The following is an 18,312-nucleotide window of genomic DNA, read 5'->3' as shown; positions in this document are numbered from 1 at the left end:
TATTTTGTGTTTGTCAGATGTAGACTTTATCTAGAAACATAGAACATTGTCCACCAAGTAAGCCAGAAAGAAGACTGCTAAAGTTTTCACATCTCATATTGTCAGTGCCAAGATTCAATTGCAGGATCTCCAGTTTACTAGACAGGCATGTTAACCAGCTAAGCCACAGCAAAACCTGCTCCAAAGTGTCATATAATGAAAAATTATATTTCTCATGTATGTTTTATGGTAACATTTTTTGAGATCCTTAAAAAGGCTGATGCTTAATCGATTTTTTTAAAGGTAAAAATTAAGAAAAAAAATACAGTATATGTTTTCTTCTCTACATTCATTTAAAATTATAGGACTGTTTTTCTTAAAATAGTTTGGCAAAGTCACTCTCTTATATTAATTTTTTCTAGCAGTTATTATAGCACTCTCTTTAAAAGCATCCTACAATGGATTAATGTTTGCTTTTTTATGATACACAAACAGAAAAAATAAACTTGTAATTCAAATGAAGATCTCTATCTTCTAAATATAGATCTAATGTTAGCTTTTTTTCTTGAAGCTTGTTCAAGAGACTTGAAGCTTTTTTTTCTGGAAATACTTTCCTAACAGAAGTTTGCAAATGTTATGGAACTAAATATTGATTCATTTTTAAATAATTCTCCTAGCCTCTAGGACTAAAATGACTCTCCCAAATTATCTTGGTAAACATACTTTGCTTTAGATATTTTCACACTTCCTACGGACTTCTCCTTTTAATAAACTCCATTATTATTCTGGAGGGTGCTTAAACAGAATGCAAAGTATTTTCTAGAAAACTCTCATGTCTAACAGCATACATTTAATTCGACTATAGGGCTTATATCAAAACAGGAACATGTTTTGTTGTCTTCTAATATGGACTGCATCTAGAAATGAACTGTATTGCTGACCAAGTGAACTGGGGTGAAAGTTGCTCAAGGAATCACATGTCTTATTTCTTGAGCATCAACAATACACTACATGCTAAGATATGACAAGCAAATAAAAGGTACTGCTGAGATTTGAACTCAGGATCTCCTGTTTATGAGACAGGCACTTTAACCAAATAGGCCACAGCACCATATAAAAGCCCGTATTTAATATTGAAAAACAATATATGTAAAGTATAATTTTTGGTAAAAATATTTGAAATGCTTTTTGAGACATGTATTTTATCAAAGTTTAAAACGGTTGGTAATTTTGAATGAATAAGTGACTAAATAAATATGTTTTTATTCTCTCCTTTCTTTTGTGAAATACAGGCCCTTATTTCTTACAATGTATTCCCAAGTGACTTTCTAGTATACTATTTTGCAGCAATTATTATGGAGTTCTCTATAATGGAATCCTACATGAGAAATAGTGCCAGTATTGTCTGATGCTCACATAGTAAAAACATGAAGTAAAATTAAAAAGAATCTTAAAAAGATAGAACATTTTTTAGCATTTTATCTTTAAGCTTTTTCAAGGAAAGCAAAGCAGTTTTGGAAACACTTTGTTAACACAATTTTGGATGTTATGGAACTAAATATTGTTTAATTTTCAATTGTTCTCCCAGCTGTTATGATAAAAATTACTCTCTCTCTATTTATCTTAGAAAATGTACTTGTAACTGACATTTTATAAAATTCCCTGCATGATTCTTCTTTGACTGCACACGATATTAATCATGGAGCTTGCTCAAGCATAATAAATGCTATTTTCTGGAAATTTCTGATGTTTACCTTAGCATCTGTTTATTTTTTTTTTAAAATAGCATATACTCAAGAATGGGAATATAGCATTATTTTGTGTTTTTCTGATATGGACTTTTTCTAGAAATTTAGTACATTGTTCATCAAGTAAGCCTGGGTGAAAGCTACTACAGTTGTCACGTCTCATATTGTAATGAATGAACAACAAACTACATACTTAGTAGATGAAAATGAATCAAACAAAGGCATTGCTGAGATTTGAACTCTTGATCTCCTTTTTACTTGACAGACGCTTTAACCAACTAAGCCACAGAACCACATAGAAAGAACCTTTTTTACATGCTATTTTATGGAAATATCTGATGTTTACCTTAGCATCATTTTAATGCTAAAATATAGCTTATATTAAAGAAAGGAAATATTGCATTATTTTGTGTTTGTCAGATGTAGACTTTATCTAGAAACATAGAACATTGTCCACCAAGTAAGCGAGAAAGAAGACTGCTAAAGTTTTCACATCTCATATTGTCATGAATCAACAACAAACTACATAATAAGGTGATGAAAATTAACCAAACAAAAGTCAGTGCCAAGATTCGATTGCAGGATCTCCTGTTTACTAGACAGGCGTGTTAACCAGCTAAGCCACAGCACCACCTGCTCCAAAGTGTCATATAATGAAAAATTATATTTCTAATGTATGTTTTATGGTAAAATTTTTTGAGATACTTAAAAAGGCCGATGCTTAATCGATTCTTTAAAAGGTAAAAATAAAGAAAAAAAATACAGTATATGTTTTCTTCTCTACATTCATTTAAAAATTATAGGACTGTTTTTCTTAAAATGGTTTGGCAAAGTCACTCTCTTATATTAATTTTTTCTAGCAGTTATTAAAGCACTCTCTTTAAAAGCATCCTACAATGGATTAATGTTTGCTTTTTTATGATACACAAACAGAAAAAATAAACTTGTAATTCAAATGAAGATCTCTATCTTCTAAATATAGATCTAATGTTAGCTTTTTTTCTTGAAGCTTGTTCAAGAGACTTGAAGCTTTTTTTTCTGGAAATACTTTCCTAACAGAAGTTTGCAAATGTTATGGAACTAAATATTGATTCATTTTTAAATAATTCTCCTAGCCTCTAGGACTAAAATGACTCTCCCAAATTATCTTGGTAAACATAATTTGCTTTAGATATTTTCACACTTCCTATGGACTTCTCCTTTTACTAAACTCCATTATTATTCTGGAGGTTGTTTAAACAGAATGCAAAGTATTTTCAAGAAAACTCTCATGTCTAACAGCATACATTTAATTCAACTATATGGCTTATATCAAAACAGGAACATGTTTTGTTGTCTTCTAATAAGGACTGCATCTAGAAATGAACTGTATTGCTGACCAAGTGAACTGGGGTGAAAGTTGCTCAAGGAATCACGTCTTATTTCTTGAGCATCAACAATACACTACATGCTATGATATGACAAGCAAATAAAAGGTACCGCTGAGATTTGAACTCAGGATCTCCTGTTTATGAGACAGGCACTTTAACCAACTAGGCCACAGCACCACATAAAAGCCCCTGTTTAATATTGAAAAACAATATATGTAAAGTATAATTTTTGGTAAAAATATTTGAAATGCTTTTTGAGACATGTATTTTACCAAAGTTTAAAACGGTTGGTAATTTTGAATGAATAAGTGACTAAATAAATATGTTTTTATTCTCTCCTTTCTTTTGTGAAATACAGGCCCTTATTTCTTACATTGTATTGCCAAGTGACTTTCTATTATACTATTTTGCAGCAGTTATTATGGATTTCTCTTTAATGGAATCCTACATGAGAATTAGTGCCAGTATTTTCTGATGCTCACATAGTAAAAACATGAAGTAAAATTAAAAAGTATCTTAAAAAGATAGAACAATTTTTAGCATTTTTTATCTTTAAGCTTTTTCAAGAAAAGCAAAGCAGTTTTGGAAACACTTTGTTAACACAATTTTGGATGTTATGGAACTAAATATTGTTTAATTTTCAATTGTTCTGCCAGCTGTTATGATAAAAATTACTCTCTCTCTATTTATCTTAATTTACTTGTAATTGACATTTTATAAAATTCCCTGCATGATTCTCCTTTGACTGCACACGATATTCATCATGGAGCTTGCTCAAGCATAATAAATGCTATTTTCTGGAAATTTCTGATGTTTACCTTAGCATCAGTTTATTTAAAAAAAAATAGCTTTTACTCAAGAATGGGAATATAGCATTATTTTGTGTTTTTCTGATATGGACTTTTTCTAGAAATGTAGTACATTGTTCATCAAGTAAGCCTGGGTGAAAGCTACTACAGTTGTCACATCTCATATTGTACTGAATGAACAACAAACTACATACTTAGTAGATGAAAATGAATCAAACAAAGGCACTGCTGAGCTTTGAACTCACGATCTCCTGTTTACTAGACAGGCGCTTTAACCAACTAAGCCACAGCACCACATGGAAAGAAGCTTTTTTACCTGCTATTTTATGGAAATATCTGATGTTTACCTTAGCATCATTTTAATGCTAAAATATAGCTTATAGTCAAGAAAGGAAATATTGCTTTATTTTGTGTTTGTCAGATATAGACTTTATCTAGGAACATAGAACATTGTCCACCAAGTAAGCTAGAAAGAAGGCTGCTAAAGTTTTCACATCTCATATTGTCATGAATCAACAACAAACTACATAATAAGGTGATGAAAATGAAAAAAACAAAAGTCACTGCCAAGAATCGAATGCAGGATCTCCTGTTTACTAGACAGGTGTGTTAACCGGCTAAACCACAGCACCACCTGCTCCAAAGTGTCATATAATGAAAAATTATATATCTCATGTATGTTTTATGGTAACTTTTTTTGAGATGCTTAAAAAGGCAGATGCTTAATCGATTCTTGAAAAGGTAAAACTAAAGAAAAAAAATACAGTATATGTTTTCTTCTCTACATTCATTTAAAAATTATAGGACTGTTTTTCTTAAAATGGTTTGGCAAAGTCACTCTCTTATATTAATTTTTTGAAGCAGTTATTATAGCATTCTCTTTAAAAGCATCCTACAATGGATTAATGTTTGCTTTTTTATGATACACAAACAGAAAAAATAAACTTGTAATTCAAATGAAGATCTCTATCTTCTAAATATAGATCTAATGTTAGCTTTTTTTCTTGAAGCTTGTTCAAGAGACTTGAAGCTTTTTTTTCTGGAAATACTTTCCTAACAGAAGTTTGCAAATGTTATGGAACTAAATATTGATTCATTTTTAAATAATTCTCCTAGCCTCTAGGACTAAAATTACTCTCCCAAATTATCTTGGTAAACATACTTTGCTTTAGATATTTTCACACTTCCTATGGACTTCTCCTTTTACTAAACTCCATTATTATTCTGGAGGTTGTTTAAACAGAATGCAAAGTATTTTCTAGAAAAGTCTCATGTCTAACAGCATACATTTAATTCGACTATATGGCTTATATCAAAACAGGAACATGTTTTGTTGTCTTCTAATATGGACTGCATCTAGAAATGAACTGTATTGCTGACCAAGTGAACTGGGGTGAAAGTTGCTCAAGGAATCACATGTCTTATTTCTTGAGCATCAACAATACACTACATGCTAAGATATGACAAGCAAATAAAAGGTACTGCTGAAATTTGAACTCAGGATCTCCTGTTTATGAGACAGGCACTTTAACCAACTAGGCCACAGCACCACATAAAAGCCCCTGTTTAATATTGAAAAACAATATATGTAAAGTATAATTTTTGGTAAAAATATTTGAAATGCTTTTTGAGACATGTATTTTATCAAAGTTTAAAATGGTTGGTAATTTTGAATGAATAAGTGACTAAATAAATATGTTTTTATTCTCTCCTTTCTTTTGTGAAATACAGGCCCTTATTTCTTACAATGTATTGCCAAGTGACTTTCTATTATACTATTTTGCAGCAGTTATTATGGATTTCTCTTTAATGGAATCCTACATGAGAATTAGTGCCAGTATTTTCTGATGCTCACATAGTTAAAACATGAAGTGAAATTAAAAAGTATCTTAAAAAGATAGAACAATTTTTAGCATTTTACCTTTAAGCTTTTTCAAGAAAAGCAAAGCAGTTTTGGAAACACTTTGTTAACACAATTTTGGATGTTATGGAACTAAATATTGTTTAATTTTCAATTGTTCTCCCAGCTGTTATGATAAAAATTACTCTTTCTCTATTTATCTTAGAAAATGTACTTGTAACTGACATTTTATAAGATTCCCTGCATGATTCTCCTTTGATAGCAAACCATATTCATCATGGAGCTTGCTCAAGCATAATAAAAGCTATTTTCTGGAAATTTCTGATGTTTACCTTAGCATCAGTTTACTTAAAAAAAAATAGCTTTTACTCAAGAATGGGAATATAGCATTATTTTGTGTTTTTCTGATATGGACTTTTTCTAGAAATGTAGTACATTGTTCATCAAGTAAGCCTGGGTGATAGCTACTACAGTTGTCACATCTCATATTGTAATGAATGAACAACAAACTACATACTTAGTAGATGAAAATGAATCAAACAAAGGCACTGCTGAGATTTGAACTCAGGATCTCCTGTTTTCTAGACAGGCGCTTTAACCAACTAAGCCACAGCACCACATGGAAAGAACCTTTTTTACATGCTATTTTATGGAAATATCTGATGTTTAACTTAGCATCATTTTAATGCTAAAATATAGCTTATAGTCAAGAAAGGAAATATTGCATTATTTTGTGTTTGTCAGATATAGACTTTATCTAGGAACATAGAACATTGTCCACCAAGTAAGCTAGAAAGAAGGCTGCTAAGGTTTTCACATCTCATATTGTCATGAATCAACAACAAACTACATAATAAGGTGATGAAAATTAATCAAACAAAAGTCACTGCCAAGATTCGAATGCAGGATCTCCTGTTTACTAGACAGGTGTGTTAACCGGCTAAGCCACAGCACCACCTGCTCCAAAGTGTCATATAATGAAAAATTATATATCTCATGTATGTTTTATGGTAACTTTTTTTGAGAAGCTTAAAAAGGCCGATGCTTAATCGATTCTTGAAAAGGTAAAACTAAAGAAAAAAAATACAGTATATGTTTTCTTCTCTACATTCATTTAAAAATTATAGGACTGTTTTTCTTAAAATGGTTTGGCAAAGTCACTCTCTTATATTAATTTTTTGTAGCAGTTATTATAGCATTCTCTTTAAAAGCATCCTACAATGCATTAATGTTTGCTTTTTTATGATACACAAACAGAAAAAATAAACTTGTAATTCAAATGAAGATCTCTATTTTCTAAATATAGATCTAATGTTAGTTTTTTTTCTTGAAGCTTGTTCATGAGACTTGAAGCTTTTTTTTCTGGAAATACTTTCCTAACAGAAGTTTGCAAATGTTATGGAACTAAATATTGATTCATTTTTAAATAATTCTCCTAGCCTCTAGGACTAAAATGACTCTCCCAAATTATCTTGGTAAACATACTTTGCTTTAGATATTTTCACACTTCCTATGGACTTCTCCTTTTACTAAACTCCATTATTATTCTGGAGGTTGCTTAAACAGAATGCAAAGTATTTTCTAGAAAACTCTCATGTCTAACAGCATACATTTAATTCGACTATATGGCTTATATCAAAACAGGAACATGTTTTGTTGTCTTCTAATATGGACTGCATCTAGAAATGAACTGTATTGATGACCAAGTGAACTGGGCTGAAAGTTGCACAAGGAATCACATGTCTTATTTCTTGAGCATCAACAATACACTACATGCTAAGATATGACAAGCAAATAAAAGGTACTGCTGAGATTTGAACTCAGGATCTCCTGTTTATGAGACAGGCACTTTAACCAAATAGGGCACAGCACCATATAAAAGCCCCTGTTTAATATTGAAAAACAATATCTGTAAAGTATAATTTTTGGTAAAAATATTTGAAATGCTTTTTGAGACGTGTATTTTATCAAAGTTTAAAACGGTTGGTAATTTTGAATGAATAAGTGACTAAATAAATATGTTTTTATTCTCTCCTTTCTTTTGTGAAATACAGGCCCTTATTTCTTACAATGTATTGCCAAGTGACTTTCTAGTATACTATTTTGCAGCAGTTATTATGGATTTCTCTTTAATGGAATCCTACATGAGAATTAGTGCCAGTATTGTCTGATGCTCACATAGTAAAAACATGAAGTAAAATTAAAAAGTATCTTAAAAAGATAGAACAATTTTTAGCATTTTATCTTTAAGCTTTTTCAAGAAAAGCAAAGCAGTTTTGGAAACACTTTGTTAACACAATTTTGGATGTTATGGAACTAAATATTGTTTAATTTTCAATTGTTCTCCCAGTTGTTATGATAAAAATTACTCTCTCTCTATTTATCTTAGAAAATGTACTTGTAACTGACATTTTATAAAATTCCCTGCATGATTCTCCTTTGACTGCACACGATATTAATCATGGAGCTTGCTCAAGCATAATAAATGCTATTTTCTGGAAATTTCTGATGTTTACCTTAGCATCAGTTTATTTTTTTTTAAAATAGCATATACTCAAGAATTGGATTATAGCATTATTTTGTGTTTTTCTGATATGGACTGTTTCTAGAAATGTAGTACATTGTTCATCAAGTATGCCTGGGTGAAAGCTACTACAGTTGTCACGTCTCATATTGTAATGAATGAACAACAAACTACATACTTAGTTGATGAAAATGAATCAAACAAAGGCACTACTGAGATTTGAACTCAGGATCTCCTGTTTACTAGACAGGCTCTTTAACCAACTAAGCCACAGCACCACATGGAAAGAATGTTTTTTACATGCTATCTTATGGAAATATCTGATGTTTACCTTACCATCATTTTAATGCTAAAATACAGCTTATATTCAAGAAAGGAAATATTGCTCTATTTTGTGTTTGTCAGATGTAGACTTTATCTAGAAACATAGAACATTGTCCACCAAGTAAGCCAGAAAGAAGACTGCTAAAGTTTTCACATCTCATATTGTCATGAATCATCAACAAACTACATAATAAGGTGATGAAAATTAACCAAACAAAAGTCAGTGCCAAGAATCAATTGCAGGATCTCCAGTTTATTAGCCAGGCGTGTTAACCAGCTAAGCCACAGCACCACCTGCTCCAAAGTGTCATATTATGAAAAATTATATTTCTCATGTATGTTTTATAGTAACTTTTTTGGGATCCTTAAAAAGGCCGATGCTTAATCAATTTTTTAAAAGGTAAAAATTATGAAAAAAAATACAGTATATGTTTTCTTCTCTACTTTCATTTAAAATTATAGGACTGTTTTTCTTAAAATGGTTTGGCAAAGTCACTCTCTTATATTAATTTTTTCTAGCAGTTATTATAGCACTCTCTTTAAAAGCATCCTACAATGGATTAATGTTTGCTTTTTTATGATACACAAACAGAAAAAATAAACTTGTAATTCAAATGAAGATCTCTATCTTCTAAATATAGATCTAATGTTAGTTTTTTTTCTTGAAGCTTGTTCAAGAGACTTGAAGCTTTTTTTTCTGGAAATACTTTCCTAACAGAAGTTTGCAAATGTTATGGAACTAAATATTGATTCATTTTTAAATAATTCTCCTAGCCTCTAGGACTAAAATTACTCTTTCCCAAATTATCTTGGTAAACATACTTTGCTTTAGATATTTTCACACTTCCTATGGACTTCTCCTTTTACTAAACTCCATTATTATTCTGGAGGTTGTTTAAACAGAATGCAAAGTATTTTCTAGAAAACTCTCATGTCTAACAGCATACATTTAATTCAACTATATGGCTTATATCAAAACAGGAACATGTTTTGTTGTCTTCTAATATGGACTGCATCTAGAAATGAACTGTATTGCTGACCAAGTGAACTGGAGTGAAAGTTGCTCAAGGAATCACGTCTTATTTCTTGAGCATCAACAATACACTACATGCTAAGATATGACAAGCAAATAAATGGTACTGCTGAGATTTGAACTCAGGATCTCCTGTTTACGAGACAGGCACTTTAACCAACTAGGCCACAGCACCATATAAAAGCCACTGTTTAATATTGAAAAACAATATATGGAAAGTATAATTTTGGGTAAAAATATTTGAAATGCTTTTTGAGACATGTATTTTATCAAAGTTTAAAACGGTTGGTAATTTTGAATGAATAAGTGACTAAATAAATATGTTTTTATTCTCTCCTTTCTTTTGTGAAATACAGGCCCTTATTTCTTACAATGTATTGCCAAGTGACTTTCTAGTATACTATTTTGTAGCAGTTATTATGGATTTCTATTTAATGGAATCCTACATGAGAATTAGTGCCAGTATTTTCTGATGCTCACATAGTTAAAACATGAAGTAAAATTAAAATGTATCTTAAAAAGATAGAACAGTTTTTAGCATTTTATCTTTAAGCTTTTACAAGAAAAGCAAAGCAGTTTTGGAAACACTTTGTTAACACAATTTTGGATGTTATGGAACTAAATATTGTTTAATTTTCAATTGTTCTCGCAGCTGTTATGATAAAAATTACTTTCTCTCTATTTATCTTAGAAAATGTACTTGTAACTGACATTTTATAAAATTCCCTGCATGATTCTCCTTTGATTGCACACAATATTAATCATGGAGCTTGCTCAAGCATAATAAATGCTATTTTCTGGAAATTTCTGATGTTTACCTTAGCATTAGTTTATTTTTAAAAAAAATTGCTTATACTCAAGAATGGGAATATAGCATTATTTTGTGTTTTTCTGATATGGACTTTTTCTAGAAATGTAGTACATTGTTCATCAAGTAAGCCTGGGTGAAAGCTACTACAGTAGTCACGTCTCATATTGTAATGAATCAACAACAAACTACACACTTAGTAGATGAAAATGAATCAAACAAAGGCACTGCTGAGGCGCTTTAACCAACTAAGCCACAGCACCACATGGAAAGAAGCATTTTTACATGCTATTTTATGGAAATATCTGATGTTTACCTTAGCATCATTTTAATGCTAAAATATAGCTTATAGTCAAGAAAGGAAATATTGCATTATTTTGTGTTTGTCAGATATAGATTTTATCTAGGAACATAGAACATTGTCCACCAAGTAAGCTAGAAAGAAGGCTGCTAAAGTTTTCACATCTCATATTGTCATGAATCAACAACAAACTACATAATAAGGTGATGAAAATTAACCAAACAAAAGTCACTGCCAAGATTCGAATGCAGGATGTCCTGTTTACTAGACAGGTGTGTTAACCGGCTAAGCCACAGCACCACCTGCTCCAAAGTGTCATATAATGAAAAATTATATATCTCATGTATGTTTTAGGGTAACTTTTTTTGAGATGCTTAAAAAGGCAGATGCTTAATCGATTCTTGAAAAGGTAAAACTAAAGAAAAAAAATACAGTATATGTTTTCTTCTCTACTTTCATTTTAAAATTATAGGACTGTTTTTCTTAAAATGGTTTGGCAAAGTCACTCTCTTATATAATTTTTTTGTAGCAGTTATTATAGCATTCTCTTTAAAAGCATCCTACAATGGATTAATGTTTGCTTTTTTATGATACACAAACAGAAAAAATAAACTTGTAATTCAAATGAAGATCTCTATCTTCTAAATATAGATCTAATGTTAGTTTTTTTTCTTGAAGCTTGTTCAAGAGACTTGAAGCTTTTTTTTTTGGAAATACTTTCCTAACAGAAGTTTGCAAATGTTATGGAACTAAATATTGATTCATTTTTAAATAATTCTCCTAGCCTCTAGGACTAAAATGACTCTCCCAAATTATCTTGGTAAACATACTTTGCTTTATATATTTTCACACTTCCTATGGACTTCTCCTTTTACTAAACTCCATTATTATTCTGGAGGGTGCTTAAACAGAATGCAAAGTATTTTCTAGAAAACTCTCATGTCTAACAGCATACATTTAATTCGACTATATGGCTTATATCAAAACAGGAACATGTTTTGTTGTCTTCTAATATGGACTGCATCTAGAAATGAACTGTATTGCTGACCAAGTGAACTGGGGTGAAAGTTGCTCAAGGAATCACATGTCTTATTTCTTGAGCATCAACAATACACTACATGCTAAGATATGACAAGCAAATAAAAGGTACTGGTGAGATTTGAACTCAGGATCTCCTGTTTATGAGACAGGCACTTTAACCAACTAGGCCACAGCACCACATAAAAGCCCCTGTTTAATATTGAAAAACAATATATGTAAAGTATAATTTTTGGTAAAAATATTTGAAATGCTTTTTGAGACATGTATTTTATCAAAGTTTAAAACGGTTGGTAATTTTGAATGAATAAGGGACTAAATAAATATGTTTTTATTCTCTCCTTTCTTTTGTGAAATACAGGCCCTTATTTCTTACAATGTATTGCCAAGTGACTTTCTATTATACTATTTTGCAGCAGTTATTATGGATTTCTCTTTAATGGAATCCTACATGAGAATTAGTGCCAGTATTTTCTGATGCTCACATAGTAAAAACATGAAGTAAAAATAAAAAGTATCTTAAAAAGATAGAACAATTTTTAGCATTTTTTATCTTTAAGCTTTTTCAAGAAAAGCAAAGCAGTTTTGGAAACACTTTGTTAACACAATTTTGGATGTTATGGAACTAAATATTGTTTAATTTTCAATTGTTCTGCCAGCTGTTATGATAAAAATTAATCTCTCTCTATTTATCTTAGAAAATTTACTTGTAATTGACTTTTTATAAAATTCCCTGCATGATTCTCCTTTGATTGCACACGATATTAATCATGATGCTTGCTCAAGCATAATAAATGCTATTTTCTGGAAATTTCTGATGTTTACCTTAGCATCAGTTTATTTAAAAAAAAATAGCTTTTACTCAAGAATGGGAATATAGCATTATTTTGTGTTTATCTGATATGGACTTTTTGTAGAAATGTTGTACATTGTTCATCAAGTAAGCCTGGGTGAAAGCTACTACAGTTGTCACATCTCATATTGTAATGAATGAAAAGCAAACTACATACTTAGTAGATGAAAATGAATCAAACAAAGGCACTGCTGAGATTTGAACTCAGGATCTCCTGTTTACTAGACAGGCGCTTTAACCAACTAAGCCACAGCACCACATGGAAAGTAGCATTTTTACATGCTATTTTATGGAAATATCTGATGTTTACCTTAGCATCATTTTAATGCTAAAATATAGCTTATAGTCAAGAAAGGAAATATTGCATTATTTTGTGTTTGTCAGATATAGACTTTATCTAGGAACATAGAACATTGTCCACCAAGTAAGCTAGAAAGAAGGCTGCTAAAGTTTTCACATCTCATATTGTCATGAATCAACAACAAACTACATAATAAGGTGATGAAAATTAACCAAACAAAAGTCACTGCCAATATTCGAATGCAGGATCTCCTGTTTACTAGACAGGTGTGTTAACCAGCTAAGCCACAGCACCACCTGATCCAAAGTGTTATATAATGAAAAATTATATATCTCATGTATGTTTTATGGTAACTTTTTTTGAGATGCTTAAAAAGGCAGATGCTTAATCGATTCTTGAAAAGGTAAAACTAAAAAAAAAAAATTCAGTATATGTTTTCTTCTCTACATTCATTTAAAAATCATAGGACTGTTTTTCTTAAAATGGTTTGGCAAAGTCACTCTCTTATATTAATTTTTTGTAGCAGTTATTATAGCATTCTCTTTAAAAGCATCCTACAATGGATTAATGTTTGCTTTTTTATGATACACAAACAGAAAAAATAAACTTGTAATTCAAATGAAGATCTCTATCTTCTAAATATAGATGTAATGTTAGCTTTTTTTCTTGAAGCTTGTTCAAGAGACTTGAAGCTTTTTTTTCTGGAAATACTTTCCTAATAGAAGTTTGCAAATGTTATGGAACTAAATATTGATTCATTTTTAAATAATTCTCCTAGCCTCTAGGACTAAAATTACTCTCCCAAATTATCTTGGTAAACATACTTTGCTTTAGATATTTTCACACTTCCTATGGACTTCTCCTTTTACTAAACTCCATTATTATTCTGGAGGTTGTTTAAACAGAATGCAAAGTATTTTCTAGAAAACTCTCATGTCTAACAGCATACATTTAATTCAACTATATGGCTTATATCAAAACAGGAACATGTTTTGTTGTCTTCTAATATGGACTGCATCTAGAAATGAACTGTATTGCTGACCAAGTGAACAGGAGTGAAAGTTGCTCAAGGAATCATGTCTTATTTCTTGAGCATCAACAATACACTACATGCTAAGATATGACAAGCAAATAAATTGTACTGCTGAGATTTGAACTCAGGATCTCCTGTTTACGAGACAGGCACTTTAACCAACTAGGCCACAGCACCATATAAAAGCCACTGTTTAATATTGAAAAACAATATATGGAAAGTATAATTTTGGGTAAAAATATTTGAAATGCTTTTTGAGACATGTATTTTATCAAAGTTTAAAACGGTTGGTAATTTTGAATGAATAAGTGACTAAATAAATATGTTTTTATTCTCTCCTTTCTTTTGTGAAATACAGGCCCTTATTTCTTACAATGTATTGCCAAGTGACTTTCTAGTATACTATTTTGTAGCAGTTATTATGGATTTCTCTTTAATGGAATCCTACATGAGAATTAGTGCCAGTATTTTCTGATGCTCACATAGTTAAAACATGAAGTAAAATTAAAATGTATCTTAAAAAGATAGAACAGTTTTTAGCATTTTATCTTTAAGATTTTACAAGAAAAGCAAAGCAGTTTTGGAAACACTTTGTTAACACAATTTTGGATGTTATGGAACTAAATTTTGTTTAATTTTCAATTGTTCTCGCAGCTGTTATGATAAAAATTACTTTCTCTCTATTTATCTTAGAAAATGTACTTGTAACTGACATTTTATAAAATTCCCTGCATGATTCTCCTTTGATTGCACACAATATTAATCATGGAGCTTGCTCAAGCATAATAAATGCTATTTTCTGGAAATTTCTGATGTTTACCTTAGCATTAGTTTATTTTTAAAAAAAATTGCTTATACTCAAGAATGGGAATATAGCATTATTTTGTGTTTTTCTGATATGGACTTTTTCTAGAAATGTAGTACATTGTTCATCAAGTAAGCCTGGGTGAAAGCTACTACAGTAGTCACGTCTCATATTGTAATGAATCAACAACAAACTACACACTTAGTAGATGAAAATGAATCAAACAAAGGCACTGCTGAGGCGCTTTAACCAACTAAGCCACAGCACCACATGGAAAGAAGCATTTTTACATGCTATTTTATGGAAATATCTGATGTTTACCTTAGCATCAGTTTAATGCTAAAATATAGCTTATAGTCAAGAAAGGAAATATTGCATTATTTTGTGTTTGTCAGATATAGACTTTATCTAGGAACATAGAACATTGTCCACCAAGTAAGCTAGAAAGAAGGCTGCTAAAGTTTTCACATCTCATATTGTCATGAATCAACAACAAACTACATAATAAGGTGATGAAAATTAACCAAACAAAAGTCACTGCCAAGATTCGAATGCAGGATGTCCTGTTTACTAGACAGGTGTGTTAACCGGCTAAGCCACAGCACCACCTGCTCCAAAGTATCATATTATGAAAAATTATATATCTCATGTATGTTTTATGGTAACTTTTTTTGAGATGCTTAAAAAGGCAGATGCTTAATCGATTCTTGAAAAGGTAAAACTAAAGAAAAAAAATACAGTATATGTTTTCTTCTCTACTTTCATTTAAAAATTATAGGACTGTTTTTCTTAAAATGGTTTGGCAAAGTCACTCTCTTATATTAATTTTTTTGTAGCAGTTATTATAGCATTCTCTTTAAAAGCATCCTACAATGGATTAATGTTTGCTTTTTTATAATACACAAGCAGAAAAAAAAAACTTGTAATTCAAATGAAGATCTCTATCTTCTAAATATAGATCTAATGTTAGTTTTTTTTCTTGAAGCTTGTTCAAGAGACTTGAAGCTTTTTTTTCTGGAAATACTTTCCTAACAGAAGTTTGCAAATGTTATGGAACTAAATATTGATTCATTTTTAAATAATTCTCTTAGCCTCTAGGACTAAAATGACTCTCCCAAATTATCTTGGTAAACATACTTTGCTTTAGATATTTTCACACTTCCTATGGACTTCTCCTTTTACTAAACTCCATTATTATTCTGGAGGTTGTTTAAACAGAATGCAAAGTATTTTCTAGAAAACTCTCATGTCTAACAGCATACATTTAATTCAACTATATGGCTTATATCAAAACAGGAACATGTTTTGTTGTCTTCTAATATGGACTGCAACTAGAAATGAACTGTATTGCTGACCAAGTGAACTGGGGTGAAAGTTGCTCAAGGAATCACATGTCTTATTTCTTGAGCATCAACAATACACTACATGCTAAGATATGACAAGCAAATAAAAGGTACTGCTGCGATTTGAACTCAGGATCTCCTGTTTATGAGACAGGCACTTTAACCAACTAGGCCACAGCACCATATAAAAGCCCCTGTTTAATATTGAAAAACAATATATGTAAAGTATAATTTTTGGTAAAAATATTTGAAATGCTTTTTGAGACATGTATTTTATCAAAGTTTAAAACGGTTGGTAATTTTGAATGAATAAGTGACTAAAGAAATATGTTTTTATTCTCTCCTTTCTTTTGTGAAATACAGGCCCTTATTTCTTACAATGTATTGCCAAGTGACTTTCTAGTATACTATTTTGTAGCAGTTATTATGGATTTCTCTTTAATGGAATCCTACATGAGAATTAGTGCCAGTATTTTCTGATGCTCACATAGTTAAAACATGAAGTAAAATTAAAATGTATCTTAAAAAGATAGAACAGTTTTTAGCATTTTATCTTTAAGCTTTTACAAGAAAAGCAAAGCAGTTTTGGAAACACTTTGTTAACACAATTTTGGATGTTATGGAACTAAATATTGTTTAATTTTCAATTGTTCTCGCAGCTGTTATGATAAAAATTACTTTCTCTCTATTTATCTTAGAAAATGTACTTGTAACTGACATTTTATAAAATTTCCTGCATGATTCTCCTTTGATTGCACACAATATTAATCATGGAGCTTGCTCAAGCATAATAAATGCTATTTTCTGGAAATTTCTGATGTTTACCTTAGCATTAGTTTATTTTTTTTTAAATTAGCTTATACTCAAGAATGGGAATATAGCATTATTTTGTGTTTTTCTGATATGGACTTTTTCTAGAAATGTAGTACATTGTTCATCAAGTAAGCCTGGGTGAAAGCTACTACAGTAGTCACGTCTCATATTGTAATGAATCAACAACAAACTACACACTTAGTAGATGAAAATGAATCAAACAAAGGCACTGCTAAGATTTGAACTCAGGGTCTCCTGTTTACTAGACAGGCGCTTTAACCAACTAAGCCACAGCACCACATGGAAAGAATGTTTTTTACATGCTATCTTATGGAAATATCTGATGTTTACCTTACCATCATTTTAATGCTAAAATACAGCTTATATTCAAGAAAGGAAATATTGCTCTATTTTGTGTTTGTCAGATGTAGACTTTATCTAGAAACATAGAACATTGTCCACCAAGTAAGCCAGAAAGAAGACTGCTAAAGTTTTCACATCTCATATTGTCATGAATCATCAACAAACTACATAATAAGGTGATGAAAATTAACCAAACAAAAGTCAGTGCCAAGAATCAATTGCAGGATCTCCAGTTTATTAGCCAGGCGTGTTAACCAGCTAAGCCACAGCACCACCAGCTCCAAAGTGTCATATTATGAAAAATTATATTTCTCATGTATGTTTTATAGTAACTTTTTTGGGATCCTTTAAAAGGCCGATGCTTAATCAATTTTTTAAAAGGTAAAAATTATGAAAAAAAATACAGTATATGTTTTCTTCTCTACTTTCATTTAAAATTATAGGACTGTTTTTCTTAAAATGGTTTGGCAAAGTCACTCTCTTATATTAATTTTTTCTAGCAGTTATTATAGCACTCTCTTTAAAAGCATCCTACAATGGATTAATGTTTGCTTTTTTATGATACACAAACAGAAAAAATAAACTTGTAATTCAAATGAAGATCTCTATCTTCTAAATATAGATCTAATGTTAGTTTTTTTTCTTGAAGCTTGTTCAAGAGACTTGAAGCTTTTTTTTCTGGAAATACTTTCCTAACAGAAGTTTGCAAATGTTATGGAACTAAATATTGATTCATTTTTAAATAATTCTCCTAGCCTCTAGGACTAAAATTACTCTTTCCCAAATTATCTTGGTAAACATACTTTGCTTTAGATATTTTCACACTTCCTATGGACTTCTCCTTTTACTAAACTCCATTATTATTCTGGAGGTTGTTTAAACAGAATGCAAAGTATTTTCTAGAAAACTCTCATGTCTAACAGCATACATTTAATTCAACTATATGGCTTATATCAAAACAGGAACATGTTTTGTTGTCTTCTAATATGGACTGCATCTAGAAATG

The 18,312-nt window shown here is 30.6% G+C and overlaps 7 non-coding genes across 7 annotated transcripts; all 7 read right to left on the bottom strand.

Moving 5' to 3' along the window:
• Positions 1-4,126: 4,126 nt before the first annotated feature.
• On the bottom strand, positions 4,127-4,200 carry TRNAT-AGU (transfer RNA threonine (anticodon AGU)). The gene has a single exon. It is a non-coding gene; the product is annotated as a tRNA-Thr (tRNA).
• A 2,110-nt stretch (positions 4,201-6,310) lies between these two features.
• Positions 6,311-6,384, bottom strand: TRNAS-AGA (transfer RNA serine (anticodon AGA)). Its single transcript has one exon. It is a non-coding gene; the product is annotated as a tRNA-Ser (tRNA).
• Positions 6,385-8,495: 2,111 nt separating this feature from the next.
• Positions 8,496-8,569, bottom strand: TRNAT-AGU (transfer RNA threonine (anticodon AGU)). The gene has a single exon. It is a non-coding gene; the product is annotated as a tRNA-Thr (tRNA).
• A 1,180-nt stretch (positions 8,570-9,749) lies between these two features.
• TRNAT-CGU (transfer RNA threonine (anticodon CGU)) lies at positions 9,750-9,823 on the bottom strand. The gene has a single exon. It is a non-coding gene; the product is annotated as a tRNA-Thr (tRNA).
• A 3,008-nt stretch (positions 9,824-12,831) lies between these two features.
• Positions 12,832-12,905, bottom strand: TRNAT-AGU (transfer RNA threonine (anticodon AGU)). Its single transcript has one exon. It is a non-coding gene; the product is annotated as a tRNA-Thr (tRNA).
• Positions 12,906-14,085: 1,180 nt separating this feature from the next.
• TRNAT-CGU (transfer RNA threonine (anticodon CGU)) lies at positions 14,086-14,159 on the bottom strand. The gene has a single exon. It is a non-coding gene; the product is annotated as a tRNA-Thr (tRNA).
• A 3,008-nt stretch (positions 14,160-17,167) lies between these two features.
• On the bottom strand, positions 17,168-17,241 carry TRNAT-AGU (transfer RNA threonine (anticodon AGU)). The gene has a single exon. It is a non-coding gene; the product is annotated as a tRNA-Thr (tRNA).
• Positions 17,242-18,312: the final 1,071 nt, after the last annotated feature.

Source organism: Taudactylus pleione, unplaced genomic scaffold, assembly GCF_031769625.1.
Source record: "Taudactylus pleione unplaced genomic scaffold, aTauple2 ptg000100l, whole genome shotgun sequence".
NCBI lineage: Eukaryota > Metazoa > Chordata > Amphibia > Anura > Myobatrachidae > Taudactylus > Taudactylus pleione.
Note: the sequence above shows the minus strand (reverse complement) of the source record. Positions and strands in the feature narration are given on the sequence as shown.